Source organism: Danio aesculapii, chromosome 10, assembly GCF_903798145.1.
Source record: "Danio aesculapii chromosome 10, fDanAes4.1, whole genome shotgun sequence".
Lineage (NCBI taxonomy): Eukaryota > Metazoa > Chordata > Actinopteri > Cypriniformes > Danionidae > Danio > Danio aesculapii.
The window spans coordinates 43,384,976-43,400,151 of NC_079444.1; the positions used below are offsets into that span (position 1 = coordinate 43,384,976).

The 15,176-nt window shown below is 35.2% G+C and overlaps 1 protein-coding gene across 1 annotated transcript in view; it reads right to left on the reverse strand.

The window, feature by feature from the left end:
• Window positions 1–11,736, reverse strand: part of hapln1b (hyaluronan and proteoglycan link protein 1b) — a 58,388-nt gene extending 46,652 nt beyond the window's left edge. The window contains exon 1 of the mRNA XM_056467196.1: window positions 11,659–11,736. The gene's annotated coding sequence lies outside the window, so the exon portion shown is untranslated. The remainder of the gene's footprint in view (window positions 1–11,658) is intronic.
• Window positions 11,737–15,176: the final 3,440 nt, after the last annotated feature.

The window sequence follows — 15,176 nt, forward strand, 5'->3', positions numbered from 1 at the left end:
TAAAGTAAACAGCTTGAAATTGAACTTCAGAACTGAGACTCTGCAAACCAACACATATCAGTGATTCAGCATCTACGTTTAATGATGTTAAAGAGCTTTAATATGTATTCATTAGATTATAAACTAGGGCTGAGCGATTAATGGAAAAATAATCGAAATTCAAAACCTATAATCGTTCTAATTTCCCCAGATCGATTATTATCTGATTATTTTCCGTGTGTGGAGTCACGTGACCCCTCTCTGTTAAGGCTGATTTATACGACTTTATATCGAGAGCACGCATATGGTCCAGTCTTTGCGCAGTCGCATACCCACGCACCTCTCATTTTAGGCCAAATCACCCAGCCCTATTATAAACCTTAGTGAATGGATATGCTGTGCTTCTGAATGGCTGTATTTAAATTTCATCTGATGCAAACAACCAAACTGCTTATCACTACAAATCTCGTCACATAGCATGTTGTTAGGACACGGGGTTACAATGAAACCTGCTTACCTAATGTTTACACTCATGTTATTTATATTAATTGCTAATTAATAACCACCTCATGTGGAACTCTGAATCTGCTTCTCATTTCAGAGTGTGTGAGCCTTTCTGAATGAAATAATGATAATATGAATTGATTGATTGATTGATTGATTGAATTAATGAATTAATTTCCACCAAGGCAACCCGGGGTGCTGAAATATAATTGACTAAACTGGCATTGAGCGGGTTAAAAGAACCAAAACAAAGACAGACGCTCCAGCACGTAACACACATGTTCAAAGCAGAATATCTGACTTCAGCATTGTTTTTAAGGCAAGCAAGCATGTTCACTGAGCATGTTTCTGAAATATCTGCAAACATATATTATGGCATTTTTATGCATTAGAAGACTCAAAAAACGTACACCTTTAAGTATTTGCTCCTTAAGTATTTTCCTCAAGCATTAAATGTATTTTTTTAAAGTGGAAAAACGTACTGCGTCTTTAAAAGTGAGCAAACATCCTTTAGTCCACTTCATTAATTCCATATAAATTCATTTCAGCATCCTCCAAGCATGTTCTGCGCTCATTTAAGACAATAAATACCTCCTATTCATAGACTCCAGCATGAGGAACGGCTCTGTGCTCAGTGCATAAAGAGTCTTTGACGTTACGAGTAAAGTGGAATCGTAAGGCGTGGCTGATGGACTTTTTGCTGACAGGTAGCATTCTTGAAAGCAGCAGCCAGTTTCTCTGAGCTAAAAACTGAGCTAATGGCATGAATGTTTATTTTTAAGCGAAATATTCCGTACCACAAATAAACCGTTAAGAAAGAGTATTTTCTTCTGCCGGTACACGGGGCGGGTTAATGGGAGTTGGAGATTTGCGGGTTTTGACGTCACACTCACACCACCTTAGCACACACACAAAGACTCCTCAGTGCTGATGCATAAACTACAACCGTTTCTCTCTACGGCTTCTTTAACCCGTCCACACACTGCTGATACACTCCCACCGAGAGCTGCACGAGTTGCGGTTTTAAAATGCGATTCACTGCTATTTCATGATAGAGCTACAGGTTTTGTGTGGTGGTTTAACAGCAATAAAGAAAGACCAATAATCACAGAGTACATTGTAAAAAAATATCTGTTAATAAACTGTTTCTGTATTTTGTGTGTGTTCCGTTCATTTCCGGTTGTGAATTGCATTATGGGATGTTGATCTCTTCTGTGTCGACTTTTGATGTTGAAAATTCAACTCTACAGTTTAACAAAGTGACTTTTATTCACGTTTTAAGTAGTTTAAGATAATAATATAATGTATAATAAATAATATCTGGAAAAATAAGTATAGTAAGTAGTAAAGTTAGTAAAATAACAGAAAATGTGCTGCAGTTTATTACAAGGTTTCTGTAAAGGCCCGTTTCCACTGAGTGGTACGGTACGGTTCGATTTGGTTTGGTACGCTTTTATAGCCGTTTCCACTGTCAAAAAGCGTACCGAACCAAACCGTTCCGTACCACTTTTTCGGCACCCTTTCGAAAGGGTACCAAACACGAGAAAGGGTGCCGAAAGGCGGAGCCACACGCGCAGCTGAACACTATTGGTTTACAGAGATACGTCATTCGCTTACGCAACAAGCCAGAATGAAAACAAAAAACCCGCCATGTTTGAAATACACGCACAGCCAAGAGATTACAGCGGAATTATATATACATATAATAACGGGCCATGGTCGACCCGGGCTCAAACAAACCTTGTCGTCATCTTGAGGAACAGCCACAAAGCCACGGAGTAGAGCAGATTTACCCTGTGCCCCGTAGTTTTTTACGAGCCAGTCTGAGGCGCGAGCGGTTTCGCTTTCTTCCTTGCGCTCGCCGCTCGTCTATATCTGAAATAACAAACTTCTTGAGCTGATGATAATAACCTGCGCTTGATTATTGACGTGCTTTTGAAACCCGATCCTGTCAGACACTGACAAACGCGAGAGTGAAGCGTGAAGAAACAAAGGAGAAGCCGGAAAAAAGGAGCACAATATTATCCAGCAAACATGAACAAACTGCCTTGTTTAACTATTATTGTTATTATCTTCACATTTTGGACTAATATGAACCGAGAATGACAGAATTACTCTCTAACAGAGGCTACATGTGCTGCTGAAGATTACAGACACAGATGAGAGGTGTTCACTGACTGTAGGCTATATTTTGTGTTGATTTTGAACTTAAATACGGACGAAATGTCTGCTATATGTAGTTCTTCTGTACTTGATAATATATCGGAGACTGTAAGAGGCTGTATGAGTTTATATATGTTCATTTATTTAGTTATTTAATATAATTACAGACGTTACAGTAGGCTGTTTTGCACTGTCATTGATCTGCAGTTATAATCAACTCATGTTCATAGTAAAGTTAGTAATAAACATTTCTACACAAGTATTTATGTGTGTAAAGCGTCTGTTTTGTGAGAAGAGCTTCTCATATGATATGTGAGTGACCCGTACAGCTTTATTGTGAACATTTCCTCGAGTGAGAATGACGTCGACTGAAACTTTCTGTCATACACCACGCCCACCAAAAGGGTACCCTTGTTAGTGGAAACGCAAGCCTGATAAAGGTGACCCGTACCAAACCGAACCGTACCGTACCAGTCAGTGGAAACGAGCCATAACGTAACATACAACACCAACCCAAACAATATAGCACTGCAAACTATTAAACATGTTCATACAAGTCACTTTTACAAATTTTCAAGGTTAAAAGTTGTTGGAGGAAAGATCATGATCCCATAATGCAATTCAGAAGGATAAATAAATAAAAACATGAATCACAAAATACAAAAAAAAACTTTAGTGTATGCTACCGTTTATTTAAAACCTCAAATATTGTTGCCTTTTTTTAAATAAAGTAAAAAAATAACAAATAAAAATTACATTTGTAAAATAAAATATAATAAAATCAATAATTATGTATAAAATCTTTTAAGAATTTAAACCTTAAACTTTTGAGAATGCAGACACACTGAACAATTTTACATCATTAAAACATGAACGCTAACCTACATTAAAGGCCACGTCAAGTGCTTTGAAATATGCCATTTTGTTCAATGTTTGACAGAGAGGGCGGGACTTGGAGTAGCTTCTCCCCTTTTTAAAAAAACATTGACTTCCATAGTATTTGCTTTTCCTGAAGTCAATGGTTACCAGTTTGCAGTGTTTTCAAAATAATGTATTTTGTGTTTTAAACTCATAAAGGTTTAAAAATCCTCTGAGGGTGATAAATATTTTTGTGTGAACTGTCCCTTTAAAGTCCACCAATATATCTACACATACAGCTGAAATCAGAATTATTAACCCCCTTTGAATTTTTTTTCTCTTTGAAATATTTCCCAAATGATGTTTAACAGAGCAAGGAAATTTTCACAGTATGTCTGATAATATTTTTTCTTCTGGAGAAAGTCTGATTTGTTTTATTTCGGCTAGAATAAAAGCAGTTTTTAATTTTTAAAACCATTTTAAGGTCAATATTATTATCCCTTTAAGCTATTTTTTAACAGTCTACAGAACAAACCATCATTATACAATAACTTGCCTAATTACCCTAACCTGCCTAATTAACCTAGTTAAGCCTTAAAATGTCACTTTAAGCTGTATAGAAGTGTCTTGAAGAATATCTAGTCTAATATTATTTACTGTCATCATGACAAAGAGAAAATAAATCAGATATTAGAGATGAGTTATTAAAACTATTATGATTAGAAATGTGTTGAAGAAATCTGCTCTCCATTAAACAGAAATTGGGGAAAAAATTAACAGGGGGGCAAATAACTCAGGGGGTTGAATAACAATGATTGCACCTGTATATTTGTTTGTTTGCATATATATATATATATATATATATATATATATATATATATATATATATATATATATATATATATATATATATATATATATATATATATATATATATATATATATATATATATATATATATATATATTAGGGCTGCAAACAAATATACAGGTGCAATCATTGTTATTTATATATATATATTAGGGCTGCACAATATTGCAAAAATCAGGCATTGCGATATTTATTTTTTCTGTCATAAATATTGCGATATACATACAGTATTTCAACAGATTACTTGAAAACTGCTATTTGGAAAGAATGTATTAAATTAGATTGATTGGGATGATTCTGTAGGGAAGTTAATTATGCATGAAATGTAATAAACAATTACAAGCATAGATAATACAAAAGAGCAGAGACAGAAGTGTGATGATAGTAATATTTTATGCTTTTCGGGGCAGTCAAATAGTATTCAAAGTACAGAATTTGAATAATCAATGTAAAATAACACCGCAAAAGTCTTTATTTTGAACTCTGTCAGGCCTTAAAAACATGTGTAAATGATAATTTTACTCCATTATGGTTAAACTCTGCAATAACTTCACAACTCTCATGTGTTCTGAATATGAGAACTTTCTCCTGGTCGACTATAATTATGATTCAACATTGTGTATCCTCTGATGTGACTATTGCGGATGTGCACATTGCGATATCAATGCTGAAACCATATATTATGCAGCCCTAATGATATTCAAATGAAATGAACCGCACTGGTTTAAGCATGAAATGAGCAATGTTTAATAACACAACACAGACTCATTATGCATTAACCTGGAGGAGACCAGGGGTGAAATGAATTGCATGGCTCCAGGCCATCCTCCTCTACATCACAGCACTGTGGAGACTAGGGATAAAAGGTCACTCGGAAAATGGGCTGCTTTAATGCGCTCTGTCAGCCATGAGTGGAAAAGGTCAGAGTTCATGCATGGTCATCACTGATCTCTGGACGCATCTTTGAAAAATCTGGCAACGTGACCTTGAGATCAGCAAGCAAACATCTGCCAGACAGATCTGATTAGCCACTGCTAGATAGCAGAGAGAAACCAACGAAACACAATGTGTTGATCAAGAAGCCCAGTGTCTGCTGAAACAATGGTGTTGCGCTTTTATGGCCAGCACACACCAAGCTGACCCCAAACATCTAACACCAACAACATCTAGTTATGTGGTCGCCTCTTGTAGGATCACATCTGGACTAAAAAGCTGCCCGTGAACACACCAAATGGACAAAAGTGGACTGAAATAAGAGCAGCGTTCTGCACATGTACAAGGTGAAGTTTCATTAATTTCGAGAGGAGCACGTGATATGATTGAGCATGACTGGCTTCTCATCTGTAATCAGTATTAATCCAATCGGAGTGATCCAAGCTTACTTTAAATGGATCGCTTTCTCCCTACTGCTCTATCTTCGTTTGTAAGAATCCCCCCATTCCACCCCATCTCCTCCTTTTCCTCCCTTTTCTAAGGGGGAGCTCTCGAGACCTACCTCATCTCGGATCTCCTTATATGTTTATTGACCAGGCGGCAGCCTTCGGCTCAAGCAGGGCCGGAGCGGGACTCCTTTTCAGCCCTGGAGTTTCAAGCCTTAGACCGGCCCACCTCAGTTTATGACTGACTATATTAAAATAAGGTCATTTCCAATTCATTTTCTAATACACTATCACGTCTTATTCAAGGAAACCGCTGCTTTAGAACTTCAAATGTTTTTGATATGATATAGTCAAATAGTATTCAAAGTACAGAATTTGAACAATCAATGTAAAATAACACCGCAAAAGTCTTTACTGTATAAATAATTCAATTAAATCATTCTTTATTAAAGAATACTATATTTTCCTGAATACTTTGAACTCTGTCGGGCCTTAAAAACATGTGTAAATGATACAATTTTACACACAAATTAGCAATTATTTATTTTGAAGGCGATTTAAATTATTTATGGGGACATTTTAATAGTCTGTGGATATTGGTGGGGACACCCCTCAGTCCCTGCTAATTCTACACCCTTGCCCCATACACAATATTATTAATGCTATTATACAAATATTATTCATTCATTTATTTTCTTTTCAGCTTAGTCGCTTTATTAGTCTGGGGTCACCACAGCAGAATGAACCGCCAACTTATCCAAAATATGTTTTACACAGCTGATGCCCTTCCAGCTGCAACCTGTCACTGGGAAACACCCATACACACTCATTCACACACATACACTACGGACAATTAGCTTACCCAATTCCCCTAGAGCGCATGTCTTTGGACTGTTGGGGAAACCGGAGATTCACACAGGAGTGCGTGTGAATGGCGCGCAGGAATGTTTTTCTGCGTCAGTTTGCTTTCACTGGTGTTGCTTCGGTTGCAAATAGAGTAAATAATACGGTTGCATAAAGTAAATCGTATCTCAAAGCTTTTACTATAGGACTTTTGGTTTGCACCGTCTCCTTGTGCCACCCCCAACGAGATGCCGCCCTGGGCAATCGCCCATATTTCCCATGCCTAAATCCACCACTGCAGCTAGTAGCCCCCCATCTAAAAGATTTCTTTAGCTTAGTCACGTATACTCTGGCAGCATTAAAACCAGAGCGTTAACCAACTTGTCTTTAATTTGTAATGTTGCAGTATGTATTTAAATAATGATGGTTGGTTCCAGATTTGATTCTCACAATTTGTTTTGTTTACAGCGTTTGAGGTTTACTGTATCATTCAGTGTTTCCTCTAGGATATTTTCCAGCTGTGGCGGCAGGCCTTTTACACAGATCTTCCAACAGCCTATGGTGTTATTTCAATGACAAATGTCGTGAGCGCAGTATTACAAGTCGAGATCGCATTCATGTAATACGAGCATGCGAATCTCTTTGCTCGAGCACCGATTTCTTCTGTTCATGCACAAAACTTCTTGCACGCCGTCATATATTTGCAGATTTAGCACGTTTATGTAATGAGTATGTCTCCAACATTTAATAGATTAGCTAGGAATATTTATGAATGCCTCCAATAGACCCACAGAATGGCACTGATGCGTGCTAAAGGCCATAAACCCTAGCAAAATAAAGTCATTTTATGCAGAATAATAGACCTTTATCTATAAATAAGTTATAATTATGGAAACTATAATCATCATAACTGAAAGCTACGTCGTGTTTGCTGGCCTCATGCATCGGCAGCCCTATAATTGACTAATTATAATTTACTTACCTTTTAATACGTTTTGGTGCGCTATTTATAACCCGAATAATAAAAAAAAACAAGCAACAACTGAATGTTTTGAATGAGAAGCTGTAATGAATTTTGGTATGACACCCTGCAATGGAAGAAAGAATGTAGCGTAAACCATGTCATTATTATTGACACTACAGATGTTGATCTAGCTTAAAGTCTGTTTTGATTGTTCAGCGTTGACTTTTTACCATTGCACACACTTTTATTTATCAAGTTTAAGTATCTCTTTAACACTTATGTTTATTTTATTATAAGACATAAGAAACAAGATATTTGTGTTTGGTTTTTTAGTTATTAGTTATTAAAACTATTTGCCTTGGTAATGTTAGCAAATAAAAATTAAGTTGTTAAATTATTATTTTCTTTACTGGAATTTATTTCTAAAAGTTCAAAAATATGTAGAAATATGAAACGTTATATTGTGATAATTATTTTTTTTTGAGTCTGGCCATTCTCCTCTGACCTCTGGCATCAACAAGGCATTTGCGCCCACAGAACTGCCGCTCACTGGATATTTCCTCTTTGTCGGACCATTCTCTGTAAACCCTAAAGATGGTTGTGCGAGAAAATCCCAGTAGATCAGCAGTTTCTGAAATACTCAGACCAGCCCGTCTGGCACCAACAACCATGCCACATTCAGTCTCTTAAATCCCCTTTCTTCCCCATTCTGATGTTCACTTTGAACTGCAGCAGATCGTCTTGACCATGTCTACATGCCTAAATGCTTTGAGTTGCTGCCATGTGATTGGCTGATTAGAAATTTGCATTGACGAGCAGTTGGACAGGTGTACCTAATAAAGTGGTCAGTGAGTGTATACACTAGATAACACATACAGACATGCATCAATACCACCGCCATATTTGTACAGTGCTCCCAGGACAAATGTCACTCAACAGCACTTAGTCAAGACCAAAGCCAATCTGAAGATGCTGGACTTTTGACACTAAACTATTGATTAAAATTTAAATATGTATTTTTGTGTGGCTAAAAAATGCATTGATTCACTAAACTCCATCTGAGGCATTTATTAGCGCTTTATTTTTGAAGTGTTCAAGAGAAACACCCGTCTGTTGCCCTTGTAGAGCTATAAAGAGCCAAAGGAGCCAACTCTGTCAGCTTTAGGATGCCTTTAGGGTGAGTAAATCATTGGCTAATTTTAATTTTAGGGTGAACTATCCTTTTAAAGTCTGCCTATTTTCAGCTTTCACCATACTGTCTCAATGAAGCTGCATTTTGAAGGTATGTTGTAACATCTTGCTCCAAACCGAGATGGCAAACTCAGGCTGACATTGAACAGAGTGCTTCATTCATGCATCAAATAAAGCCATGCATTATTAATTTATACTTTTACACACTCACGACCCCCAGTATTTGTTTAAGCAGCTGTTTCTGCCTGTTTTGAAGTGGCGTCTCAGTATTTCGCGCTGTAGGAACGTTCTGTCGTCGCATGGACTCAACAAGCCAGCTTTTCACTCTGCAGAATGTGGGCTACACTTGTTGGTCTCTTTGGAGCCAGGCTGTCTCATAATTCATTGAGAAATAACAAGGGGAAGTTGTTTGTGTTGATGTTAATGGCAGTTTTCACCAATGGACTGCTGGTCAACCGCTAAACAGCTTTAGGAAGCCATGAAGATAAAACCCAGTTGATTTGAGGGAGAGATTGAAACCGCCATGAATGCAGTTTAAGAAAATTAAACCTCAATTGCCAAATCTTAATGGTTAAAAACAACATTGTTCATCTGTAAACAATGCTAATTCATTTATGAAAGGCAATTTCATATAAGGGTAAACAAAATGATTTACTCCTAGTAAAATAATAGCAATAATAAAATGTTTATGCCTCCAGTAAGGAGCACTGAATGTTTTCCTTGAAATTGTTGATTATAATTTTTGTCACATAACAAATTGACTTACATAATAGTTCACTAAAACTGCAGGGTTGTCATAAACCAGCCATTGGGTCAAATATGGACAATTCTTTTTACAATTAAATCAGTAAAGAATTTTGAGTAATTAAATAATAATGCCATATAAAGACAACACTATTATATTATATTATATTATATATATTTTATATATATATATATATATATATATATATATATATATATATATATATATATATATATATATATATATATATATATATATATAGTTGAAGTCAAAATTATTAGCCACCCTTTTTTTATATACATATATATTTCCTAAATGATGTTTAACAGAACAAGGAAATTTTCACAGTATGTCTGATAATATTTTTTCTTCTTGAAAAAGTCTTATTTTTATTATTTTGGCTAGAATAAAAGCAGTTTTTAATTTTTTAAACACCATTTTAAGGTCAAAATTATTAGCCCCTTTAAGCTATATATTTTTTCAATGGACTACAGAGCAAACCATCATTATACAGTTACTTGCCTAATTACCTAATTAACCTAGTTAAGCCTTTAAATGTCACTTTAAGCTGTGTAGAAGTGTCTTGAAGAATATCTAGTCTAATATTATTTACTGTCATCATGGCAAAGAGAAAATAAATCAGTTATTAGAGATGAGTTATTAAAACTATTATGATTAGAAATGTGTTGAAAAAATCTGCTCTTCGTAAACAGAAATTGGGGAAAAAATATACAGGGGGGCTAATAATTATGTATTCAACTGTATGTATGCATGTGTATGTATATATATATATATATATATATATATATATATATATATATATATATATATATATATATATATATATATATATATATATATATATATATATATATATATACAAACATGTACGTACACACATATATATATATATATATATATATATATATATATATATATATATATATATATATATATATATATATACACATACATACATGCATACAAACATATATATTTTGTTTTGTGTTCAACAGAAGGAAAAAAAACATCTAAAAGGTTTGAAACCACTCGAGGGACAGTAAATAAAGAGTAAATTTTCATTATTTGGTGAACTATGACACCTTTTAACCTAATAGTTTGGTTTGCCCATATTTGACCCAACATTGAGTTACAACAACCCAGCATTTTTTTTTAAGTGTACCTGATGAAAAAAAATGCCTTTAATGTAATCTGGTATCTTTTCATGTAGTGTAAGGACGGTGTTCATTCTTTATGATTGATTGAATAATAGATTAAATACATGCGAGAAATCTAATCTGTAAATAATTTCTGTCATTTCATCTTTAATGTAATTTGAAATGCCACATAAAGACAACACATTTGTCCAAAATGAAAAAATAACAAGAGAATGAACTATATATAAACTTAAATAAATAAATAATATATATGATAGGTTCTATTAACCCAAAGATGGGTCAAACATGGACAATGTTGGGTTAATTTTTCAAACTGAAAAAATTTCAACTGAACATTTGTTTGTCAATAATGAAGAAAATAACAATTACAAAAGAATAAACTAAATGTAAACAAAATAACAACAACGAATTATATATATTAATATATAATTAAACTTAAATTACATTTTTTAAATTAAACTAAACAATTTAATTAATTTAAGCCAATTTGTTATGAGACTATATTCATTGTATATTAATATATAATTAAACTTAAATGACATTTTTCACCAAACTGCTGGATTTTTCAATTATTGACCCAACAACCCAGTATTTTAAAGTGTATATTTAATCATTTGGTTTGACCATCACATTCTGTGTCACATTAAATGTCACATTTCACCTCATTACGCCAATTGTTGTGCAAAATTGTGTATTAATATCCCGCGATCACTCGTGCTTCATTAAAACCAACCTCGTACAAACAGCTCACATACATTAAAAGTTTCCGTGGTTTCTAAAATCCCATGCTAACACCGTGAAACACTTTAGAAGCGTTTATGAATGCAAAGATCATCCAAGCGATCGCTCTGAGCGTGCACATCTGTTCACTTCACTTCTACAGGTGTTTTGTCCTTGTCGACGGCGCTGGATATTTGAATATACACTATAATCGCAGTGAAAAGTGTGTAAATGCAGAAGAGTTGTGCGATGCAGTGTTCTTACCTTGTGAAGCAGAGCTGTGTGTGCTGCTGAATGATCTCTGATGGGCTCCAGCATCTGAACTGCTGTGAATTCACACGCGCACACACAGACAGACGCACGTCACAGAACAAGGCAGAACCCGCGGGAAAACACACGCGCCATACAAAATAACTTTGAGGAAGGTACAGTATAGCTGATTAAACGCATGATACAGTGCTGTCAAACTTAGTTTTTACCTTATAAACGTGTTTTTTTTTGTCGTTTTGAACTATGACAAGTGAAAAGTGAAGCGTATACCCAGCCTGATCCCACAAGAAAACGTATGTATTTTACGTTTTGTCAGTTTAGTGGTTATACCGAGTCATACCGAGTTCAGTCGTACGAAATTGTACGATTTAAAAAAGGAGGCGTGGCACCTAACCCCACCCCTAAACTCAACCGTCATTGGGGATGAGCAAATCGTACTTAATTGTAGGAATTAGATGATAGGAATTCATAGGAATTAGCCACTAAATCAAAAAGTTACGAATTGCCGTGAGATTGTGTTGCTATACCTTATTAATCGTTTATGCTTATTAAGTTTCATATCCATCGTAGCAGAATCAGAAACCTTTTTTTTCGGGGGTGTTTTAAAAGGAACCAGTTACCATTAAGGAGAGTACAAACAAACAAAAACAAGAAAGCTGTAAAAAAACACGGTGTATTTTTTAAAAATAGGCTGTACATTTAAGTTATTGTGAATTAAAATATATATTTAATATGTTTTTGTTATTTATTTTTACTATTTTATTTTTATTTCTTGATTCTATGTATTTATACGCATAACTCTGTTGTGCTCTTCATATATACATACCATAGACTGTAAAATATAGATACATACACACACACACACACACACACACACACACACACACACACACACACACACACACACAGAGAGAGAGAGAAAATTATTAGCCCCCTTTGATTTATGTTTTTCCTTTGTTAAATATTTGCCAAATGATGTTTAACATCATTTCTAACAACCTAAAATCAACCAAATATCAACGTCTAATGATGTAACAGCTTGACGTTGTGTGGACGTTACTACTATTGACATTCATCAGACGTTGGATTTTGGTTGCCATACCTGACGAATAAATGTCAATATGATGTTGATTTTAGATGTTGGGTGGACGTTGGATTTTGTTTACTTTCTAGTACAACCTAAGATCGACCAAATATAATTTGATGTCATTATTGGACATCAAATTAACATTGTCTTTAGACGCTGGCTAGACATTGAATTTTGGTCACCTGACGTGACAACCTAAATCTAACCTAATATTAACGTCTTATGACGTTATGTGCCTGCTGGGCAATAACTAAATGCCATAGACTGTAAAATATAGATACATACACACACACACACACACACACACACACACACACACACACACACACACACACAGAGAGAGAGAGAGAATTATTAGCCCCCTTTGATTTATGTTTTTCCTTTGTTAAATATTTCCCAAATGATGTTTAACAGAGCAAGGAAATGTTCACAGTATGTCTGATAATATTTTTTCTTCTGGAGAAAGTCTTATTTGTTTTATTTCAGCTAGAATAAAAGCAGTTTCAATTTTTTATGAACCATTTTAAGGTCAACATTATTAGCCCCTTTAAGCTAATTAGTCTACAGAACAAGACATTGTTATACAGTAACTTGCCTAATTACACTAACCTACCTAGTTAACCTAATTAACCTAGTTGAATTTAATTTAATTTGAATTTAATATGACAGATTTTAGACAAGCTGTACAAAAATACAAGTATTCCATACATTTTGAAATAAAAAAATGTCGAAAATAAATAAAATAAAATAAAGCCCTGGGCTTGTTTCCATAGCAGTCCTCGCTGTTAAATAAAACAAAATATGGCTTCAAAATACAGATGATGCATAAAATAAACAGTACCTCCACATTTAAAAAAGGAACAAAATAATTCACAAGTACATTCCCTTATTCATTCATTTTTAAGCCTTTAAAAGTTAAGCCTTTAAATGTCACTTTAAGCTGTATAGAAGTGTCTTGAAGAATATCTAGACAAATATTATTTACTGTCATCATGAAAAAGATCAAATAAATCAGTTATTAGAGATGATCCGAGCCAAAAGCCTAGTGGTTAGTGAGTCGACATACAGCACCCAGGTGCTCGTGGCGACCTGAGTTTGATACCCACCTCAAGGTCCTTTGCTGATCCTTCCCCTCTCTCTGCTCCCCACACTTTCCTGTCTGTCAATCTCCACTGTACTGTCAATAAAGGTGAAAACCCCTAAAACAAAGAAATGAGTTATTAAAACTATTAGGTTTAGAAATATGTTGAGAAAATCTTCTCTAGCTAATAATTCTGACTTCAGCTGTATGGTCTGTAGTGCACTGCATGCTGACTATAATGGTAAACATTGATAGAATTTGGAAAGCTTGCATTTATAATGACAGCCTATTTCGGTCGAACTTTGAACACATAATTCATAACATGCTTTTGCTTCATTTTGAGGAAAGCAGACTGGAATAGCTTCATTGCATAAAGATAAGTTTGCAGGTCTATTTTTGGTGTTTCTCTCAGTGCAGAGTTCTGGCAGGGCCTCTTTTCCAGCTTTATATGTTTTTAGCTTTAGATGGAAACTTTCAGCCGGCCAGTTTCCACATGACAAAGCACTCTTTCAGTAAATGTTTGGGAGGTCACTACAAAACATACGGCGCAATGTTGAATAATTCCACTGTGAATCTACAATATAAAACATTTTTCATAACTCAGAATTCATAATAAATAGTGGCTCGGTGGTGAGCACTGTGGCCTCACAGCAAGAAGGTTGCTGGTTCGAGTCCCGGCTGGGTCAGTTGGCATTTCTGTGTGGAGTTTGCATGTTCTCCTCGTGTTGGTGTGGGTTTCTTCTGAGTGCTTCCCCCACAATCCAAACACATGCGCTATATACAGTGCTGGGTTGCAGCTGGAAGGGCATCTGCTGAGCAAAACATATGCTGGAATAGTTGCCGGTTCATTCTGCTGTGGCGACCCCTGATAAACAGTTGTGTGGACGTTACTACTATTGACATTTATCAGACGTTGGATTTTGGTTGCCATACCTGACGAATAAATGTCAATATTTGACGTCAGTATGATGTTGATTTTAGATGTTGGGTGGATGTTGGATTTTGGTTACTTTCTAACAACCTAAAATCAACCAAATATCAACGTCTAATGATGTAACAGCTTGACGTTGTGTGGACGTTACCACTATTGACATTTATCAGACGTTGGATTTTGGTTGCCATACCTGACGAATAAATGTCAATATGATGTTGATTTTAGATGTTGGGTGGACGTTGGATTTTGGTCACTTTCTAACAACCTAAAATCAACCAAATATCAACGTCTAATGATGTAACAGCTTGACATTGTGTGGACGTTACCACTATTGACATTCATCAGACGTTGGATTTTGGTTGCCATACCTGACGAATAAATGTCAGTATTTGACGTCAATATGATGTTGA